Source organism: Hypanus sabinus, chromosome 7 (assembly GCF_030144855.1).
Source record: "Hypanus sabinus isolate sHypSab1 chromosome 7, sHypSab1.hap1, whole genome shotgun sequence".
Lineage (NCBI taxonomy): Eukaryota > Metazoa > Chordata > Chondrichthyes > Myliobatiformes > Dasyatidae > Hypanus > Hypanus sabinus.
Window position 1 is genome coordinate 43,679,072 of NC_082712.1, and position 24,074 is coordinate 43,703,145.

A 24,074-nucleotide genomic window follows, 5' to 3' on the forward strand; every position below is an offset into this window, starting at 1 on the left:
CAAATGAGAACATTATTTGATCTGAAACAACTGAACTGTAGGGGTGTATGACTCCAAATCTAAGTGCATGTAGCAAGGTCCCAGAACCAGTGAGGTGAGAATGATCATGCCACTGTTGATTGAAAGGTATATATCCCTTCCTTATAACTTAAACAATACCACCCAGATGGAAATCTAGCTACGGGATGTCTGATCCTTGTCCAGCCCACCCACCTTCTGATTTTCAAATACGACCTGACCTGAAAATCCCACCAACAGACCCCAACCTTACCAATGTTTGCATCCTAATGCCTTGCAAGTGATTTAATATTTTTAACTCAAATTGTGACTTCCAAGGAATTTGATTAAACACTATCCGTGTAACTCAGAACAGCTCTAGCTGGAACAGAATGTTTGCTTGAGTTTATAAATGTATTGAAAGTCATGAAAAAAAATAAACACTGAAGATAATGATTTTTTGTATATTTATTAATATTCACTCTTGATTTTTAGCCCATTTTGATGATGAAAAGTACAGTTCTAGGGTGACGCAATGCAGGTTTTATCAGATGAGTTCTTCTAATTTCCTTCAACTTAATTATTTAATGAGCTCTTTAATTCCTTCAGTATAGCAATAAATTCAGTTATTTGAATATTGCTGTCACTAAATAACATGGAGGCTGTGTTATCATGTTCATTTTGAACTTATTTTGTTTTTATATTTTAGTGTTTCAAATTTCTAAGTGTGCTTATGCAATGGAGCATTAGAGATGGAAGCGGGAGACAGACTTGAGTGATTTACATATTGCATCTTCATTTCTGCTGTGACAGGGTTGAGAAGACTTGTTTCCACTGCCTTCAGCCTCTTACACTTTTGCAACAGTGGCTGATTTCAGTTTGAGGAGCAGCCCCTCATCTTCTGACAAGGCATATCACATTCCCCATAAAGCACAGAACTCATCAATTTCAGATATCCAGATGACAATTTCAGATGAACTGATGCATGTTATTAATCTGTGATGTCAGCTTGACTTGCCGTATCTTTTCAACATTCTGTTTTGTTTCAGTTGATGCAGTGTTCAGTGTCTCTCCATTCCAGCTCTGCTGTTTATCTCATTCTTCTGTCCTCAGTTACATTCCTTTGGATACATCGCACCTGAACAGATCCAACTGCGTTGATGTTAAGGCCATGAGGCTTACTTCCTCGGGACGCTAAAGAAATTTGGAACGCCCCATTGACCCTCAACAATTTTTATTGATGCATCATAGAAAGTATGGATAGATAAAGCTTGGTATGGCAACTGCTCTGCATGTATGCCCCAACAGACTGCAAAGAGTTGAGGCCATAGCTCAGAACATCATGGAAATAAACCTCCCACTATGCAGTCTATCCATGCTTCTTGCTGCCTTAGTAGAGTGGCCAGCATTATTGAAGACTACACCCACCCCAGACATTCTCTCTTTGGCCCTCTCCCTTTGGGCAGAAGATACATTAACCTGAAAGCACATAGCATCAGGTCCAAGGACAGCTTTTATTCTGCTGCTACTAGATATTTGAATGAATTTCTTATATGATAAAATTGACTCTCGACTTCACAATCAACCTCATTGTGATCTGGCATGTTATTATTGCCCTGCATTGCACTTCCTCCGTAGCTTTTACACTTTATTCTGCATTTTCCTTACTACTTTACCTTATTCTACCTCAATGTTGGGTGAAATGATTTGATTGGTATGAATAGTGTGTAAAACAAGCTTTTTACCGTATCTTAATAAAGCAATACCAAAAACAATGCTGTCTGGCCTGCTGAGTTCTGCTAGCATTTTGTGTTTTTACCAAAAACAATCAATTGATTCAGCAATACTTCAGCAACATCTCTCAGTCAGCAGTACCATCATTTGCATTATTTAATCCTTCTTAGTCCCCATCCAGTCAGATCTCACAAATCATAAAACAGAAAGGATTCTGCAGATGCTGGAAATCTAGAGCAACAGACACAAAATGCTGGAGGAACTCAGCAAGTCAGGCGGCATCTATGGAAATTAATAAATAGTTGATGTTTTGGGCCGAGGTCCTTCTTCAGTACACATCACAAATGTTCTCTCCATTTTCTATTTCTTACTTTATCTTCCATCAAAGGTGTTTATGCTGGTTGATGGTTGAATGATCTGATCATTTGTCCATTTACACCAAATCCAATAGACCAATGTATTTCAACTTGCTAACAAATTGTTTGACCTCATAACTTTTTTGATCAATGGCGTGAAATTCTTCTGCTGAAGGAAATGTAACATTCATTGCTGGATTTACTTGAGTAAATTGTCCCATTATTCTCCATAATAATGGAACAAATAAAATGTTCCTGTGCCTCTTTGTGGAAGATAAGATCTGTTCTTAGAAAGTGCTTAGCAAGAGCACAAAAATAAAGAAGATCCGGTTTAGAATTATAAAAAACCTAGAGCACAATACAGGCCCTTCGGCCCACAAAGCTGCGCCAGACATTTCCTTACCTTAGAAATTACCTAGGGTTATCCACAGCCCTCTATTTTTCTGAGCTCCATGTACCTGAACAGCAGTCTCTTAAAAGACCCTATCGTATCTGCCTCGACCACCATCGCCAGCAGCCCATTCCATGCACTCACCACTCTCTGTGTAAAAAACTTACCCCTGACATCTCCTCTGTACCTTCTTGATGTTGCTTAAAACTGCCCTCTCGTGCTAGCCATTTCAGCTCTGGGGAAAAGACTTTCTGAAACAAAGCTACACAGACTGAAGTGCCGCCTATTCACATTCTTCAATTGATACTGCTTAAGCTGGAGAGTTCCTCCAGTGCTTTGTGCGTTATGCCAATGAACTTCTGAATTCACTGTTTCCAGATTCTCTCATCCTTCATAGTGTTTTCAGGTGTAATGGTAGGGAAGTGGTGATCTCCTCAGTAACAAAGCATCAACTGGAATAGATTATTTTCCTTTGGGATTCCTTTTCGTTTTCTGGCATTTTCAATGTTTCTTCACCATCCTGGGACTGTTTCCCTGAAGGATTGTGGGTACATCCACTCCTCAAGGACTGCTGCAGTCAAGAAGACAGCCCAGCACCATGATCTCAAGGGAAGCTGGAACAGAGCATTTACTGCTGGCTCAGCTTGTGAAGCCTACCCCCTTTAAGTGAATAATAAAGATAACATATATTCAGATGAAGAGAAGATTTTCCTCCTTTCATCAGCAGTGTTAACCTTTAGGAAAGTTTGAATGATGGGACATGATGTGCTATAATCTTTGCCTGTGATTCCTGCTATACAGTATAGTTTTCAGCAAAGTGAACCAGGATTGTGGATTCTCAGGATCTGCAGATTCTGATGAAATGCATGAAGATATCAAAGATATGAATTTTGTTGTAAGATTAGTAGTTGAGTGCAAGCTGCACCCTCTAATGTACACAATGGATTTGGGAACTGTTGATCATGCAATAATGAGCATTTACCTGAAAGAACTTTCAGCAGCAGTTGGTCATTAGGACTTTATCAGTTCCAGTCACATTGGCAGACATTGCTGGAGATTAACTATAAACATTAGAGTACAAGAAATAGGACCAGGTAAAGACCAATGCAATGTTTCAGTTAATTTGTGAACTGTGCGATTTTTTGCCCAGTGACAACATGTGCACTCTGATTTTTAACCATATAACCATATAACAATCACAGCACGGAAACAGGCCATCTCGGCCCTCCTAGTCCGTGCCGAACTCTTAATCTCACCTAGTCCTACCTACCCGCACTCAGCCCATAACCCTCCACTTCTTTCCTGTCCATATACCTATCCAATTTTACCTTAAGTGACACAACTGAACTGGCCTCTACTACTTCTACAGGAAGCTCATTCCACACAGCTATCACTCTCTGAGTAAAGAAATACCCCCTTGTGTTTCCCTTAAACTTCTGCCCCCTAACTCTCAAATCATGTCCTCTCGTTTGAATCTCCCTGACTCTCAATGGAAACAGCCTATTCATGTCAACTATATCTATCCCTCTCAAAATTTTAAATACCTTGATCAAATCCCCCCTCAACCTTCTACGCATCAATGAATAGAGACCTAACTTGTTCAACCTTTCTCTGTAACTTAGGTGCTGAAACCCAGGTAACATCCTAGTAAATCGTCTCTGGACTCTCTCTAATTTATTGATATCTTTCCTATAATTTGGTGACCAGAACTGTACACAATATTCCAAATTTGGCCTTACCAATGCCTTGTACAATTTTAACATTACATCCCAACTTCTGTACTCAATGCTTTGATTTATAAAGGACAGCATTCCAAAAGCCTTCTTCACCATCCTATCTACATGAGACTCCACCTTCAGGGAACTATGCACTGTTATTCCTAGATCTCTCTGTTCCTCTGCATTCCTCAATGCCCTACCATTTACCCTGTATGTTCTATTTGGATTATTCCTGCCAAAATGTAGAACCTCACACTTCACAGCATTAAACTCCATCTGCCAACGTTCAGCCCATTCTTCTAACCGGCATAAATCTCCCTGCAAGCTTTGAAAACCCACCTCATTATCCACAACACCTCCTACCTTAGTATCATCGGCATACTTACTAATCCAATTTACCATCCCATCATCCAGATAATTTATGTATATTACAAACAACATTGGGCCCAAAACAGACCCCGCTAGTCACCGGCCTCCATCTCGATAAACAATTATCCACCACTACTCTCTGGCATCTCCCATGTAGCCACTGTTGAATATATATATATATATATATATATAGAGAGAGAGAGAGACTTGCTTGTTAAATGATGCTTTAAAAAGTCAAGTTTTCAAATATCACCCTACTTCTTCCTACTTGCAAATTCACCAGCGAGTTAGAGGGCGACACTCTTTTGTATACTGTTTAAGTTCCTTTGTGCACCAGTAGCAAAAGCTGTGTGCACACGTTAGAGGGAACATTGCTGTGTGGCCCATGACCCTACTCCATAGCTCAATAAGATCATTGTCAAAGTTTTACTTCTCTGGCTGTTCCCCATTTGCCAAAGAATTATTTGACTGTCTTGAATAGCTAATTGCCTTCTCTGCAGTGGAGAAATCAAGAGATTCTCAATTCTCTGAGAGACAAATGTAAATTTTCCTTGTCTTTGCTGGACAGCTGCTTATCCTGAAACTATTCTCAATGATTCTAATTCCAGAGGGGAATTATTCTCTCATCATCTCACCCATCAAGCCCACTCGGTATCATATATGTTTCATAAGGTCATCTCATTCTTCTGAACTCAAATGAGTATAGGGCCAATCTGATAACTTCAGAAAAAAGCTCTCTCATTGTTTGCATGTGACATCAAAGTTATGTACAAATTATCTTATATTTAAGAAGAAAATCACAAATTGCATAAAGGCTTGCACAAGTACAACGAAGAAAATCTTCCTTTGGCCCCAGAAGAAATTGATATGCAGCGTAGAGCAAACTCAACAAGAGTTTTTATATGCAAATACATTTCTACACAGAATGGTATCAAAATTTTAAAACTAGGGAATTGAAGGATTTAATAATGAACAGCAGAAGTGTTTAATTTGATATGAGCTAAAAGAACAGTATATATTCCTATTACAATAAGAAATTTAATAGGACAAATAAGCAAAGATACCTGGAAATGTAGATCAATAAATCATTTAAAAACAGTAATGTAAATTGATTGAAGTATTTAAAAATATGCAAGGACTAATGTCAAAGGAATGTATTGGAAGCAAAGGAAATGAATATTACATTTCTAATCCTCAACATTGTATTTTAAAGCATTAAATCTTTAGGGGTTTGCTCAGGTACTCCATTCAGCTGAGATCCCTTGCTGATCCAGTAAAGGGATTCATGGGGAGGTGAGCTGGCATTGAGTTAAGAGTAGGTGGAGTGATGATCAGAGATTTGACCAGAGGAGATGGAGTGAAACACTAAGTTATGGACACAATCAAGAAGGGTTCAAGTTGATGGCGGAGGTGAATGTCATTGAGATAAATATGTTTCGGGTCAGGGAGGTGATCAGGATTATCTGAAGACTCTCCAGCACTTAGGAGAATGATAAGAGGCTGGTTAGACATCGAGCTGATGTTTCCCATGGCTGACATATTGAGAATGAGGAGTTATGGTCTCAAAATAAGATGAGATGTTTTTCAGGACAGAGCTTCATACTTATTTAACAAACAAAACATAAACTCTCCAGCAGCTGTTGGGATTGGAGTCTGTTTTATATACCTTAATGAAAGGCTCCAGATTACCGAGAGTGTGCGCACTACTCTCTCCAAGGGAAAGGTCCTGATTTGTGAGCATGTTGATATGTTTAATAGTGTGGAAGCCAAGGAGAGATAGCTCAGCATAAGATGCGCTGTAGGCCTATGGTATGTGGAATTACACCTTCTCAGTTAAGAGCACCTACCTTTGTGGAGAAATCTCTAATTTCTATAGTTCTCTTATATTCTAGTGATCTCCTTCTCATATTATCATTTTTTTTTTCTCTCAGGTGGAAAGATATGTCTGATATAATATAATAAATAGGGACCATGTGACAATACAGTAACTGATTGAGCAAATCTTGTCAGCATCTACAGTACAACATCTCCATTCTCCACTGAGGTCTGACACTGTGAGGATTCTGGCAGGAGGTCTTTTCTCATCATTAGCCAAAGAAGGACTGAATAACTGAAAGTTTTGATGATGAGATGTTCTGTCAAAAAACTTTGCCAGTCTAATCAATGAAACTTTGCAAGAATCCATCACCTTCTTTACCAACTGGAATTTGAAAATATTTGTGTAAATCACTGTCTGAAACTCCTAGAAATATCAGCTGATTAGAAATTTGTTCCAGGGGACCAGATTTGATAAAGGTTGTAAGAAAAATGCTTCTAGTTGGAAGCAAGTTAGAATTTATGCGGAAGAGCATCATTGAATCTATAAGCTAATAAGCAGAAGGGGAAGAGATAGACATCAAAGCTTGTTGATCTCCCTCACTGACAAATGCATTCACACTGATCAGACCTGTGTTGCACCCAGCTGGAAGATTTCTGAAAGCTTTGTTTTTCTACGATGTGGAGTTTGTTTACTCTGCTAGTGACCATTGCCAATCCCTTCCCCACATGCCAATGCTGCACTGACTGAATGTCTCATCATCACAACTTTCAGTTATTAATTGGCAGTCATAATTTGTTCCTAGAGTGTAGATGTGTGGCAGGAAGAAAAAATAGGGTTAATGCAGAAGGACCCTTAATGCCCAGTGTGGAAATCTAGGCCATTCTGCACCCTTATAACAGTTGCCTGTAAGTGGGTCAGGTTTGGATACTTGCACTGACAGGAGAGGGTCTTTATCAGTGGAATATAGGACTAACTCTGTAAAATGAGGATTGTGGAGAATTCATAATTCAACATGGATGTTTCACAGTTGTCAGGAGTGTAATTCTGTGAGAATGGGACATGGATAGCTTCTCAATCACATAAAGAGTTAGATAAGTTTGCTCTCTGCTGGGATGTATGGAAAAGTCGTTGGTAACTTGTCTAACCAAATGTTACTGTTTACTTCATCATTAGGTCCAATTTCCCAAAGGAATTGGGAGGTTCATTTAGATAGGTTGGGGTATGGACTCACTGGATGGGACAAACAGCGAAGGTGACACAGAAACCTGATTTGAGAAAGTAATGCTGTGTCTCAGTTTCAAGATAGAAGCTGGATTTTGGATGTGAGAAGCTCTTGGCATAGTGAAATGTGGTATAGCAATAGTACACACTACCCTCTTGCAGGAGAGCATTTCTCCATTTGATCTGGAGATCCACGTGGATCAAATCCATGGAGAGGCAATTTCCAGTGATAGGGGTCGAGAACATGAGCTACTCATCCTGGTGCATGGCCACATCCAGCTGTGCCAGGACTCTGGGAAGACAAATCCAGGAGTCACCAGGTGCTAAACTCCTCTCTGACCCTGGGACGGCTGTCTACTTTGCCAAAGAACCACTGTATTCTCTGCAAGCACTCAGCTCAGCAACAGTTGTACCTCACAGAAAGCTTTGTGAAGGATTTGGCTTTTTCTTTGGCTTTAAACTCAGCCTAATTTATATGCAAAGAATGTTCTCATCTACACCACACCTATTTCACCAAAAGATACTTGCAATTCGTCCGTTGTGCTTAAGCTGATACTTAGAGATAAAACAATGTCACCATCTGCAGGTAGACCAATGTATTACAGCACACCTTCGCACAGACCCTGGATTAAATTTAACACTCCCATCCCACTCCAGACTCCGATGTTGAGGAAAGCGCACATGCTGATGCTTTCCTTAAGTTCTCCAGAGATACTGAAAGCAAAGCCTAAAGATAAGTTCCAGATCTCAATGGTGTCCTTTAGGCACTTTCACAGTTGTGATTTGCTGAGCTTGGTGGTAACGTAAATGATGGTGCTGTTCTTTTTTGAAGCATTGTTGACTTGAAATCAGACTTTGCATTATCAATTACTGATCATTAGAATAAAATTTAAGAGGCTGTTAGATAGATACATCAATATATAGGGTGAGGAGGGATATGGATCATGTGCAGAGGGAAAATATGTAGTCTAATTTGGCATCATGTTTGGTGCAGCCATTATAAGCCAAAGGGCCTGTTCCTGTACTGTACTATGTTCTAGATTTTTCTATCTTTTCCCTTAGAGAATTGCTGATTGTACCACTTTCAAACAATCTGTTTTAAAATAAGAGCACTGAAGAGCATTAATTTCCAAAGTGGAAAGGAAACGCTTGTTCTGTGTTATTTACAGTCAATCCATCTGGGATAATTCACTCTTTCCCTTTCGATTTTTAGGTCAAGCATGGGTCTACAATTGGAACCTACATTCAGTGGTCACTTTATTAGGTACAACTGCTCATTAATACAAATATCTAATCAGTCAATCACATGGCAGCAACTCGGTGCATAAAAACATGCAGATGTGGTCAAGTGGTTCAGTTGTTATTTAGGCCAAACATCAGAATGAAGAGTGAAATGTGATCTAAGTGACTGACCACTAAATGATTGAGAGTGCCAGGAGGCAGAAGTGAGTGTGGTGATTACTGAAGAGAAAGTACTTGGGAAGCTGAAAGGTTTGAAGATAGGGAAGTCACCTGGACCAGATGGGTTACACCCCAGGGTTCAGAAAGAGGTAGCTGAAGAGATTGCGGAGGCATAAATAGTGATCTTTCAAGAATCACTGGATTCTGGAAATGTTGCAAAATTGCAAAAGTCCATCCACTCTAAGAAGGGAAGGAGTCAAAGGATGGGCAATCATAAACCAGTTAGCCTGACATCAATGGATGGTAAGATGTTGGAGTACATTATAAGGATGAGGTTTCAGGGGTATTTGGAGGCACATGATGAAATAGACTGAAGTCAGCATGGTTTTGTTGAGGTAATTTTGCCTGACAAATCTGTTGGAATTCTTTGAGGAAATAACAGGCAGGATAGACAAAGGTGAGTTAGTGGATGTTGTTCACTTGAACTTTCAGAAGAGGTCTGACAGGAAGCTGCAGCTAAATAAGATAAGAGCAATTGGGATTCCAGGAATGATACGAGCATGGATAAAAGCTGGTAGGAGGCAAACAGTGGGAAAAAAGTGGGCCTTTTCTGGTTAGCTTCCAGTGATTGGTGGTGTCCTTATCACATTATAGTGTACGTCAATGGGAGGTCAAGGGGGAGGTTCCAGACAAACAGCGATCCAATCAAGACCTCATCAGTGAAGCTGGAGAAAGATGATGGCACATCACAACAGTGGAGAAGATGGAGGAAGGTTGCAGCAGCTAAAGGTCCCCAGTCATCTTGCATGTCATGCCACTGGACCATGGCACTAATCTATAAAAGACTATGCAGTGGCTGCCTATGCATCAACCTCCACACATTAAAAAAGTCACAAATGGATATTCTCCATTAGGGGAATAACCTCTTGAGAGAATATTATACTTGACTTGAGTGATTGCACTAAAAGGATAGGGGGAGGGGACATGTAGAGTTGAGGAAGCAGGGAGTCTGTAGAAGGACATGGGTAATTAAGCAAATGGGCAAAGAAGTATCAGATATTTTATAGCATATGAAACTGCACAACCATGCTCTTTGGTAGAAGGAATAAAGCGGTAGACTATCTTGTAAACAGGAAGCAAATTCAGAAATCAGAGATAAAAAGGGATTTGGGAGTCCTTGTGCAGGATTCCCTAAAGGTTAACTTGCAGGTTGAGTCAGTAGTGAGGAAGGGAAATGCAATGTTAGCATTCATTTTGACTAGAATATATAGGTAAGGATGTAATGCTGAGCCGTTATAAGGCATAGATTAGACCACATCCTGTGTCAGTGTTGTGAGCAATGTTAGGTCCCTTATAGAGTAGGATAGAGTCATAGAACATCACCACTCAGAAACAATCTCTTCAGTCCATCAAGTCCATGCTGAACTATTAATCTGTCTTGTTCCACCAACCTGAAACCAGATAATAGCCCTCTATACCTAACCCATTCATGACACTTGCCAGTGATATTAAACCTGATTTAGGTTCTACCTATCCAAATTTCTCTTAGATGTTAAAACAAACCCAAACCCACCTCTTTCACTGCCTGCTCAAGTTCATTCCACACTCTCACCACACTTCGACTGAAGAATGAAGAACCCTTATGTTCCCCATAAATATTTCACCTTTTATCCTTAACCCTTTGACTTCTAGTCTCACCCTACCTAGGTGGAAAGCCCCATCTCTTCTGCTCATAATTCTGTCTAACTTATTACATCTCCCATACTCCTACACTCTAGGGAACAAAGTCCTAAACTAGTCAACCTTTCCCTACAACTCAGGTTCTCAAGCCCTGGTAACACCCTTGTAAATTTTCTTTGCACTCTTTCAATTTTATTGATATCTTTCCTGTGGGTATGTGAACAGAACTGCCCACAATGTTCCAAATCAGGCCTCAGCGTAATCTTATACATCTTCAACATAACATCCTAACTCGTGTACTTCATATTTACATTTTTGAAGGCCAATGTGTCAAAAGCCAATTTAATGACACTTCTATTTGTGTCATTACTTCCAAGGAAATATAGATTTCTATTTCCTGATCCCTCTGTTCTATTGCACTCTTCTGGGCCTTACTGCTCTCTGTGCAAGTGCTATCCTGGTTTGTCCTCCAAAAATGTAACATCTCACAGTTGTCTGCATTGAATTCCATCTGCCATTTTTCAGCCAATTTTTCCAGATCCCACTGCAAGTCTTGATAGCCTTCCTTGCTGTCTGTTAGACCCCACAAGTTTTGCTGATTCGGTTTACCACATTATCGTTGCTATAGATGACAAACATTAATGGAACCAAAACCAATCTCTGGGGCACATCATTTGTCACAAGCATCCAGTCTCCAGCTTCTCCCACAAGGCCAATGTCTAATCCAATTTACTACCTCAAGTTGAATGCCAACCGACTGAACCTTCTTGGCTAAGCTCTCAAAGACCTTGCCTTCAACTTTCCTGGTAACCGCCTCAAAAACTGACAGGCCATGCACAACGCATCTATGAAAGGGTGTGCTGGCATTGGAGAATATTCAAAGGAGACTCATGAGAATGATACCAGGAATGAAGAAGTTAATGCATGATAAGTACTTGATGGATTTGGGCCCATACTCACTGGACTTTAGAAGAATGAAAGAGGACCTTATTGAAACCAATTGAATATTGAAAGGCCTTAACATAGTGGAAAATGGAGAGGACAGTTCAGATAGTGAAGGAGTCCAGGACAAGAGGGCACAGCCTCAGAATAGGTGTCCCTTTAGAAAAGAGGTGAGGAAGAATTTCTTTAGCCAGAGGGTGGTGCATTTGTGGACTTCATGGCCACAGGTAGCTGTGGAGCCCACGTCATTGGTATATTTAAAGCAAAGGTTGACAGCAAAGGCATGAACAACTACGGGAAGAAGGAAGGAGAATGGGGTTGAGAGGGATAATAAATCAGCCAGGATTCGAGATTCAGGATTATTTAATGTCATTTCCAGTACACAGGTGTAAAGGAGAGCAAAATAATTGTTATCCCAGATCTGATGCAGTACAGAAAAACACAATAAGATAACAAACACAATAAGAAATAAAACAAAATAAATATAAACACTTAGTTCCTATACCTAGGTCACTTGTATGTCCATAAAGTGATACGAGACAAGGTGATTCTGGCAGGAAATGATAAAGTAGTGGTGGTGAGGGGAGTGGATAGCTGCTTAGTGGGTGGAGCTGTTGACCAGACTTACTGAATCTTTCCTTGCAAAGTGCAGAGCAGACTCAATGTGCCAAATGGCCTAATTCTGGTCCTTATTTTGTCCCTAAAAAAAAATATTTGCCTTAACATTACACAAAAAGATTCACACAATTTCCTGGCAACAACTTACTTGCTAAGTTGATGAATATCATTTAGCAAATAACCAGATGGTTTGAAAATGGAACATTTTCTTAGAAATGAGAAAATGACATAAATTGCTCAAATTGATTATTATTCCACAGCTGGAGGTATAAAACTATCATTCTATCAAAAGTTCTGTAAATTACAATGCAAATCGAATAAAATGGATTGAAGACCTTACAAATAGTAACAAATAAAAAGGTTCCAACTTCAAAAGAGGATTTGCTGCTCGACAACATAGCCTATCAAACTGAGTTGAGCCTCTCTGTATTATATGTCTACTTGTAATTTATCACGGTGCTAAAACCAGGCAACAGATAAACACATGCCAGGAATGTAGCTGCATATGGCTACCATCAAAGTTCATTGATTGAAGCAGTGATGCATGAGTGGGCTTTGAACAGTCTGGTGAAAGTTCAGCTCCTCCAACAAATATACCAGGAACGCTCTGGGATTCCTGAAACAACAGATTTCCACCCTTCCATTTTGAACAGCTCTTGAGAAACCACTGCTTTTGGCAATAAAGGAAGTTCACATTGAGCATCCAAAAATGAAGGCTACATTTGGTCTTCTTATCTCCCTGACTCTGGCATAAGTATGCACGACCCAAGTATAATCCCAGATCTGCCTCCTTTATCTGAAATCTGCCAGTATTTATATTAACTGGAAATAGGTTTCTAACTAAAGGGTTTTGGCTGCAGATCTAATAAGCAACTCCATCCTCCTTCACACCAGAGGCCCAGAAAGAAATTGACAGAGCACTTGCATCAAAAGTTTCTCTTTGAAATTCTGTAACAAGGCCGGGGTTCACTCTGACAGTCTGTGGCCTACTAATCAGTCTTGAAGTCAGTATGGACACAAACAACCTAAGGCTACTCAAAGTTCAGAGCTCAAAGTAAATTTATTATTAAAATACGCATATTCGGTGGTACCTCCTGTAGCTAATGAAATGACCATAGAATGTATGTTCATAGTCTTCTGTTGCTATACCCCATCCACTTCAAGGTTCAACGTGCTATGTTTTCAGAGAGATTCTTGGAAACGTAGAAAACTTTCAGCACAATACAGGCCTTCAGTGCACAAAGTTGTGCCAAACACATCCCTACCTTAGAAATTACTGGATTTACCTATAGCCCTCTATTTTACTAAACTCCATGTACCTATCTAAAAGCCTTTCAAAAGACCCTATTGTATCCACCTCCACCACCGTTGCAGGCAGCCCATTCCACGCACTCACCACTCTCTGAGTAAAATATTTACCTCTGACATCTCCTCTGTACCTACTCCCCAGCACCTTAAACCTGTGTCTTCTTGTGGCAACCATTTCAGCCCTGGGAAAAAGCCTCTGACTATCCACATGATCAATGCCTCTCATCATCTTGTACACCGCCATCGTACGCTGCCTTGAGATTCATCTTCTTGCTGGTATTCACAGTAGGACAAGGAAAAATAATAGAATCAATGAAATACTACACACAAAAAAGACTGAAATATCAATGCTATTTAGGATTTGCCAATCAGGTTCCATTTCATGTTTGGATAAATGTTGATCCTTTGTAAAAATTCCCTTGCTGTAGTCCTATCTTTCTCAGTTATATACTGTATGTTGCAGGAAATGTAATTTATTCTCCACCAAATGCACACAGCTCAAACCAAAGTAACACATCAGAATTACGCTCAGGTATACTGTCACTGACTTATATAATGTGAAATGTGTTGATTTACGGCAACAAAATAGCGCATAAACATAAAACATACTATAAGCTACAAAGTCAGTCAAAAACAAAAGGAATACCAAGCCAGTATTGACAGGTTCATGAACTGTTCAGAAATCTGGTGGAGGTGGGGAAGAAACTGTTCCTAAATCATTGAGTTGATTCTTCGGTCTCCTGTACCTCGTCCCCAATAGTAGTAATTAGAAGAGGGCATACCCTGGATGAGGAGGGCCCCTTAATGATGGATGTCACTCTCTTGAGGACACCATCTCTTGAAGATGGTCTTGATGGTGGGGAATGTTGTGCCTGCATTAGAACTGGCTAAGTCTACAAGCCTCTGTGGCATCTTGTGCACTGGGACCTTCATATCAAGCTGCGATGTAATCAGTCAGCATGCTCTCTACTGTGCATCTATAGAAGCTTGAAAGATTTTTGGTTACACACCAAATCTATTCAAACACTTAATTATATAGAACCACTGGCATTCCTTCTTTGTAATTGCATCAACATGTTGATCCTCTGAGAAGTTGATATCCAGAAACGTGAATCATACTCCCCCTCCACCCCCGTTTCTACTGCTGTCTTTTCAATGAGGACTAGCGTGTGTTCTCTTCCTTCCTGAAGTCCACAATCAATTCCTTCATCTTGCTGATGTTGGTTGTTGTGACACCACTCAACCAGCTGAACTATTTCACTTCAGTATGCCTCCTCAGCTGTATATTATTGTTTAATCCATATGTCATTAGTTAATTAATTTATAGTTTATTTGTTCATATTTTGTATGCACTTATGTACAGATTTATGGAGTGGACTGTAGTTCATATTGACCTCTTTCAGTTCTGTTCTTTTTTGTGTTCTTGCCCATTCTATTTTGTTGCCGAATGACATCCTGGGGGTTTTGGTGACCTGTTTAGTTTTTGTGCGAGGGAGGGGTTGGGGCGGGGGTGGTTTTGGATTTACAAGCTTTTGCTTCTTTCCCCTTGCACGTGGGTGGGGGGGGGGGAGATTAATGAATTTCTTTCAACTACTTTTATCGTTTTCCGTATTTGATGGCTATCTGGAGAAGACGAATCTCAGAGTTGTATTCTGCCTACATAGTTTGATAATAAAATGAACTTTTGAACATTATACTATGGACAATCATTGTTACAGAAGATTCAAATTGCTTCCTGAATAGTTTCAATCATGGACGAGGCAGCTTTTTCAACTCCAATTTCCCAAAGCCCATTGCTTGCACAGTGAGTGAACTGTAAAAGATGATATAATGGGAAGTATTATTTACAATAGTGGATTTCATTGTGACTAATATATTCAGCAAGAATAAAGAGTCTTAAGCAAATCTGCTTATTAAGACAATAAGCATTGTCTTCCTGCATTTATACAGTATGATGCTAACATACAATGGGAGCCAATTGGTGCATTCATTCAATCTGTTTTTGTCCCGTCTTATGATTCAGATGACTCATTGAGAGAAAATAGAATTTCTTGATTACTTAAATAACATAAGAAATTATATTCTAAATGTTTTTTTTTACTAGAAAGTAGAAAGTCATTTAATTCAAAAAATCTACAAAATTGAAACCAATTTTTTAAAGCATGTTTAACAATAGGGTTAAGAGCTTGCCTACCTATTCTGGAGAGCGAAAACGGAAGAGGAGCTCCTAATAAAGAAGGTAACGAAAACCCCACTACTGAATTTTCCTCCAGCTGTAACCATGAAGGGCGATCTTGGTCGTCTATATCATAAATCCAAAAAGTGATATAGCGAATATTAATTGCCCAATAATAAAATCTAAAGTTTGGTAAAGCCAGTCCTCCATTTTTTTTTTGATTTTTGTTATAAAAGTTTATTCACTCTAGAGCTTTTATTATTCCAAACATAAGATAAAATCAAAGAATCTATTTTATCAAAAATGTTTTTGGAACAAAAGAGGGAACTGCCTGAAACATATATAAAAATTTCAGAAGAATAACCATTTTTACAGCACTTATTCGACCTATCAATGACATTGACATAGGTGACCATTTAGAAAGCGCCTGTTGAGTATATTCAAATTAAGGGAAGAAATTATACCTATATAGGTCTTTAAAAATTTTTGTAATTTTGATATCAAGTAAAATGGTTTTTGGCAATATTAAAAGGTATTTGATCATAATAATCAGAATAATTATTAATAGGAAATAATTCACTTTTATGTATATTAAGTTTATATCCAGAAAAAGTACCACATTCCATAAATATAGATAACATAGAAGGAATAGATTTCTTAGGATTTGAAATGTAAACTAATAAATCATCCATGTATAACGAAACCTTATGTAATTTATCCCCTCTCCTAATACCCTGCACAGAATTAGAATCCCTAAGAGCAATAGCAAGTGGTTCTAAAGCCAAATTTAATAATAAAATACTAAGGGGACAACCCTGACGGGTACCTCTATATAATCCAAAGTAAGGAGACTTTTAATTATTAGTTAAAACTGGGGCATGATAAATCAATTTAATCCAGGAAATAAATCCTGGACCAAAATTGAACCTCTTCAAAACCTGAAGGCCACTCCACTTTATCAAAGGTTTTCTCTGCTTCCAAAGATACAATACATTCCGATTCTTTGGCTGAGGAGGAATAAATGATATTTAATAGTCTCAATTTAATAGTTTCAATTTCATAGATTTTTTGAATTAAATGATTTTTTACTTTCTAGTAATATTTATTCTAATTTCTTTTTTAAACCATCAACTTTGGATAAGGTTTTTTAATATGGAAAATTAAGAGAATAAAAACATTTTTAGATTTGTTTTTACAAGACTGTTTAATGTCTTTTTCACAGTTAATGGATAAATATGATATGCCTAATACACATTTTTTCAGGTATTTCCAGGTTAGGAATTTTTAACATGATTTTTTTACCGAATTACCCCTTGGCCTGTTCTCCAAATTTGGCTTATGTTATTTTTCAGTTTAAACCTTTTCAAAAACGATTAATAGCTATCAATTTTAAACAGTTAATGAATGCTCGCATGTCGCCCAATGATAGGGTTCAACGTACCTGGGAAGTAGAACTTCAGCATTCACTTTCAGATAATCAATGGAGTAAGATTTATTATTTAGTCAATAACTCATCTATCTGCGCAGGCCACATCTTAATTCAGTTTAAGATAGTACATAGGGCCCATATGTCCAAAGATAAATTGGCACATATTTTTCCTAATATAAGCTGTATTTGTGACAGATGTAACGCAGAAGTGGCTACTCTAGCTCATATGTTTTGGTCATGTGTAAGTTTAAATAATTTTTGGAGCGATGTGCTTGGAATATTATCTAAAGTTATAGATATGGATGTTCAACCTAATCCGCTTACAGCAATATTTGGGATTATTCCAGAGGAAGCAAGCAAAGTGTCTGCTTCCGCCCAACATGTGATAGCTTTTTCAACTTTACTGGCTAGGAGAGCTATTTTGCTACATTGGAAAGAATCTAATCCACCTACTGTTTTCTATTGGCTCTCCTCCATTATGTCATGTCTAAGCTTGGAGTAAATTAGAAGCCAGACATTTGATACATCCTTTAATTTTGAACAAGTCTGGCAACCCTTTATTCAATACTTTCACATGACTTAATATTTATTTTTCTTTATTCTCTTTGGGGAAAATCCTTATCCATGAAGGTTCGAAGATGACTGGAAGGATGTGTTTTTTTTCTCTCTCTCTCTCTTTTTCTAATTTTATCCTCAAGTGGATTGCCCAATCTTTCTCTTTCTTTCCTTTTTCTCTCTTTTTTTTTGTTTTTTGTTTCAGTTTAGTTAGTGGGGTTATTTTTCCTCATCAATAAAATTTCCAATCTTTTTTATGATTGTTATGAGGAGTTGTAGTTTTTTTCTGACCATTGTTCATATAAAGCATATTTTACTTATTTGGTTTTGATATTATATACTTTGTTTTTACTATTGCTGTTTATATATCTTTTATATATCTACTTGTTAATCTCCTCTACCAATTTGTATATTCTTTATTTGGAAATCAATAAAAAAGATTGAAAATGAAGAAATTATATTCTGAGAGAGAACAAGTTATTGTCTTTGAAAGAGAACTTGGACATGGAGAAGTCTATTCATTAAATCACTTTACCTTGTGTGTGCTAGCCTATGCTAGATTCTTGATCTTCATTACCTTAAAGCCAACATTACTACATTTACTTTCCTTCATGGTCTCACAACCATCCCACCTCATATTTCAGCTCTCCAAGTATTTGGTGTTCCTCTGGTCTGGTCACTTTACAGCCAACATCAACTGAGATTTATCTCCATAAATCTGTTCGTTAAAATCTCCTTCAAATTTACTTTATACTTCTTCCAATATCACTTCTAGTCAGTACTAATTGCTTTCGATTATAGTTTTGCTATATTAAAGGTTCTGCATGAACCGAAGTGATTCCCCATTAACTTCCTTTGCCCTGCCCTTACCTGAAATAGTACTGTGGTCAAAAAGTTCATTTGTTCTTCCTTTTCTTTTTAAGTAGACCCAGAAGCAGAGACCTCAAAGTACAGTATCTCCAAAAAGAAAATTCTCTCAATGGTGCAGTCTTCAAATAATGAATGTAAACATCTTTAATGTCTCAAAGTCAGAATTCTCTTTAATTTAAAAATATTCCATTAAATATCCTGTCAGTCATTTCTACCTCTATGAAAATGAATTTGGATGTTTCATATTCCAGGAAGCATCTTGATTAATCTAATGAGAGTCAGAGTCAGAGGGACATAGTTTCACGCAGTGTTAGAAACAGGCAAGCTGACCACCTTATTCTGTGGTGCAAATATCTTATTTTATAAAGTAGCTCCTTCCTAAGATCGCATGCCACACTCTAATTTTGCCTTGCTGCATACTCAGAATATGTCACAAATCTTGAAATCACATATTATTTTTGTTTAATTTAAATACTTGTGATGTAATTAATTCATCATTGACTGTGTTTTATTCACTAAAACAATCTCTGGTAGTTGTGTTTTATATTCATACAAAAACTATTTATATTATTTGCTTCAGAAAGATTTAATAAATAAAAATATTCTGTAGTTCTCTTACCTCAAGTAGTCTCTACTTAATTGTAAAGAGAGCACAATGAACTGTCAATCCTTAATGAGTTGGCTGAAATGACTGTCACAGTGGGAGAGCAGATTCATTTACAAATTTGTCTTGTTTCATTAGCCATATCATGGAAATATTGCATTAGCTCTTCCTGATTATCATTTGTAAACTTAAAGTCTCCCCTGTGGAAACAGCTTCACTTTATGTTCAACCTTGAGCTGATGTAAATTCTTGGATTCCCCGCAGGCACTAAAAGACTGCAGCATTTTCCAATAGGAAAGCACAGTTCACTCTTCACTGAACACTGCAGTGGTATGATCAGTTACCTCACAGAACTGCGAGATTGATGGAAGGCCGAAGACTCACCCACCTCATTCTCATTTTCACTATTTCAAATCCGGTTAAAATGAAGTTTTGTTTTGAACACTGAAGAGTCACTAGCCAAAGCTGACTTTTGGCTACTGAGCTGTGTGTGCAGAGCTATTTTTAGCTTCATTTCTGTCAAGCCCCCGATCTGAACGCGTAGACAAAACAAGTGAACTTGTTGACAGCCCGGAAGCAACCATTTTGCACCAGTCAAGAGTTATCTTCCACTCCCTCAGTTATCAGGCCTAAAGAAAAGGAGGAAAATTAAGGAGTATGGAATGGAGTGAAAACCGGCAAGTAAGGCAAAGGGGAAGGGAGGATGTTAAGTTTTGTAACTTCAAAACATTAAACTAATTCAGTGGAAGACATGGGAGTCCAAAATGTGAGGCTAACTTCAAGTTTGCTTTATGCAAGCTTTTACATATGTGGTAGCACGATGATGTATACAATTCACGTATTAATGCCTATAACCTATTATTGAAACAAACATGAATGCTTAATGAAACAATATATAAGGTTACTCAAATAATGTTGAAATATTAAATACACAACAGAGGGAAAAGTTGAGAAGAGAAATTGGAAAGCTGGAGTTTTGAATTCCATTTACATGTTTAATATAACATCAGTGAACATGGAAAATCTGAATAATAATTGAAAATAACAATGATCTGCTTCTTACTTACCTGAAGGGAAGACAAGGAAGATGCATAGAGACACCAATCAGGCAAATTGTGTAACTTTATGTCCATATGTGGAGTGATGAGGATAGAGTGTGTTGGAACACAGATAATTAAATTCTTGGAAATGCTTTTCTTCAATGTGTGCTAATGTGGTACCTTCTTCAGATCTTGGTAAGCAACCATTTTCTGATAAATGACAATGTTTTCAATGCAACCTTTAATTTGCCTCATTTCTTTTCAAAAATTGACAGGCTGACATTTCCAACAATTTCCAGACGTTCCTCTATTATTTCAAAAAATCATTTACCAGTTCATGAATGTAAATGATCATTTTAATTATCAGCTAATTACCCTTTCATTTTTACAATAAAATATATATATATATCATGTACTTACTACAGAATGAACTATGTAACAAAGTCATGCCATGTTATATTTAACTTGACAATTTTTCTGACATAACCTGTTTATTTTCAGAGTAAAGTCCTTAGTGAATATGACAGATCTGTAGTGAGAGATAGTTAATATTAGTGCATGACTTCTAGTTTGTGATGTTGCTTTTCAACATTTTGTTTATTTTGCAGTGAACCATGTATTGAAATCACATTCTTGAAACAGCTAAGGTGGTAAGTTTTGTCAGGAACACGTGTTAGCAGTGGTGGTTTCAACTGAGTGAATTACTCAGTTTACCCTGAACTTAACATCCCTTCCAACATTATTAATAATATTATTTCTTTCCACCTTGATCCACCTTCCAGCAGTCCTTTCGCCCGAGGGATATTTACCAACCTCGAAAACCTTTCCTTTTCCTTCTCTGTTAATTCTTTGGTTCTGCTTCTTAGCATCCATTGAGAAATAGTATGAGCTTATTGTCTTTGGCAATCTGCCTAAGTTTATTTTTAATTTGAGAGGAATTTTAACATGGTTGGGCTAAGATGAAATCATATGATTAGAAACATAGAACAATTAGAAGACAGAAAGAAGCAATTTGGACCATTAAGTCTAGGGAGAGGGGGAGGGAGAGAGGGGGAGGGAGAGAGGGGGAGGGAGAGAGGGGGAGGGAGAGAGGGGGAGGGAGAGAGGGGGAGGGAGAGAGGGGGAGGGAGAGAGGGGGAGGGAGAGAGGGGGAGGGAGAGAGGGAAACTGCACCAGTCCAATGAAATAACAGCCACACAACATACAGATGTCCTTGAAGAGTTATTTTTCTTTCTCTTTCTTCAGTAGACACTGTGAAAACTACAATAAAAGTCATAAAAGATTTGAAACATACATCGCTCAGTCTTTTAAAGTCAAGTTATAGTGTCCACCGATAAACAGGCCCAAACATGTTAGCACATCAGAAGTGTGCTAAGATCAAATAAATCACTAAAAAAAATCACACTGTCTATATACAGACACATCAACAACACTGTACACAATATATAAATAAACAATTACCATGTGCACCTCTTGGATCACATGCAGAATAAGGTTACTTCAGAGCCATGTGTCTTTCTCTGCTTCCATGTTGATTCTGACCCATAATACCACAGTCATGCCTTTATTAAACTGTGGTCATGTGATCTATTAAACTCTGGTCATATGACCCATTAAAGTCTGGTCCTTAAATAAAACCTTACATAAAATATTTTAAGATGATAAAATAATCATTAATTTATGACAAAAACATGTAAAATAAACATCTCAATGAAACATGTCTCTGAGACAGTTACAAGACAGTGGACAGAGAGAGATAGAGAGAATGAAGCAGAGAGATAAAGAGATAGACAGAGAGAGAGAGACAGAGTGAGGGAGAAAGAGAGAGAATGAGAGAAATAGAGGTTGAGAGAGAGGGGTGTGTGTTTTACTCTTGTAACCCATGAGTGGGCCTGATGAGATGACGGGAGGAGCAGCAAACAGTCTGATTCAGAGAGGACAGGGTCCTGCAGCCTCCTGCGGCTGAGCACAGATACTGCGCTCTTGGGCTGTTGCTGAACAAACACTTCTGGTTTTGTGAGAATCTGTCAGGAGTCCTGGCCATACAGTCAGTTTCTACAGAGACACTTGGTGTGTTTGACCTAATCAACCATGCTCAGAAGGTGAAGCAACCCTGGTGGGGCCCTTCTTGCTTGCAGAATGTTGACTAAGAGTGTTTCAGCCTCTGGGACATGGACCTGTGTTTCTTGCCTTTGTAGATGCTACTTTTGTCATTGGAAGAGGAAGAGTAAAGATTTCTAGATAAACAAGGTAATTTACATCAGTTGGCTTCATAGGGTTAGAATGTTAAACTTCAGTTGTTTCACCTGCTGCAAAAAATAAATATTTCCACAAAACACTGGTCTACAGCATTTGTGGTGGAGGGAGAGAAAGAGAAGCTGGCTCAATATCTAGAAAATGAATCCAGAAATCTTATTTAAAGAGGAAAAGATAGAAGAATTAATCACTGACATATCAAGCTAATATTAGTTGTGGGACATTACTAAGATTTATTAATCTGAGTGACTAAACATTTGAAAAGGAATGGAAAAAACATTCTCTGGAGTTCAGGGGAAATGGGGGGGCGGGAATCTCATGGAAACATTATGAATGTTAAAAGGCCTGATCAGATTAGATATGACAAAGGTATTTCCCGTGGTAGGGGTGTCTGCGACAAGAGGGCACAACTTCAGGATTGAAGGACATACGTTTAGAACAGAGATGCGGGGAAATTACTTCAGAGGGTGGTAAACCTGTGAAATTTGTTACAATGAGAGGCTGTCGAGGCCAAGTCATTGGGTGTACTTAAGGCAGAGATAGATAGGTTCTTGATTAGCCAGGGCATCAAAGGGTACGGGGAGAAGGCAGTAGAATGGGGATGACTGGAAGAATTGGATCAGCCCATGATTGAATGGCAGAACAGACTCAAAGGGCTGAATGGTCTACTTCTGCTAATATATCTTATTATTCACAATTGCTAATACTTGTGGGACTGTCAAATTCCCTTATTATGACTGTGACATGATTGCTATCAACACTAGGGTCAATCCAAGCCTTCTGTGACTGCACACTCTGCAGCCACTAATATCCCTTGAGACTATTAGTCACACCTACTACCAATGCCTTGATTATCCAACCCTTCATCACTGGATCATTGAACAATACAGAAACTCTCTCCACAAACATCCTGGCCCCATTCTGAATTTACTCATATCCAATTACATTTTATTTTTCATTAAATTACTCCTTAAATTGTTTGCATCATTTCATACATTTTGAAATTCACACAGCTTATCAAATTTGAAATAGTTTCATAAGAGTAATCATTTACACATTAAAACTTTATCTATTAATATAGTTGCAAACAGGTAAATTAACATGTGTAAATTAAAAGCTGTGATATTGCTGTTATAAACAAAAAACCTAATCTAGAACTGTGGGACATAAAATATTAATTGAAAACTGTTTTCATTTCAATTAGTTCAAGTACATTCTTGAGATAATTTTCAGAAAATAGCCCCACGTTTGAACTTTCCAAATGATGAGCATTGCCTAGGATTCATTATAAATGCAATGTTCCTAAATGCAAACAATTAAATCAAAACAGCAAAACATTGGCAATTACTTTTCTCCAGCAAATGCTGCTCAATCTACTGAGTATCCCCGGTAGACTGTGTGCTGTCCTAAATTCCAATGTCTGCAGTCTCTTGTAGCTTCTTCTGTTGCTTTCATATTACACAATAGGTTTGAATGGTTAATGTCATACTATCTCTGGAGCCAGAATATCATACATCAGAGAAACGAACACTTCAGTCCATCAAATGCGAGCTGTTCATCAACCACCCCGTAAACTAATCCTAACCTGAC

General features: G+C 38.1%; 1 long non-coding RNA gene across 1 annotated transcript in view; it reads right to left on the bottom strand.

The window, feature by feature from the left end:
• Positions 1-21,775, bottom strand: part of LOC132396316 (uncharacterized) — a 41,453-nt gene extending 19,678 nt beyond the window's left edge. The window contains exons 1-2 of the long non-coding RNA XR_009512948.1: positions 21,690-21,775; positions 19,204-19,817 (exon numbers count right to left, since the gene is read on the bottom strand). This is a non-coding gene — a long non-coding RNA (uncharacterized LOC132396316). The remainder of the gene's footprint in view (positions 1-19,203; positions 19,818-21,689) is intronic.
• Between the last annotated feature and the right edge of the window lie 2,299 nt (positions 21,776-24,074).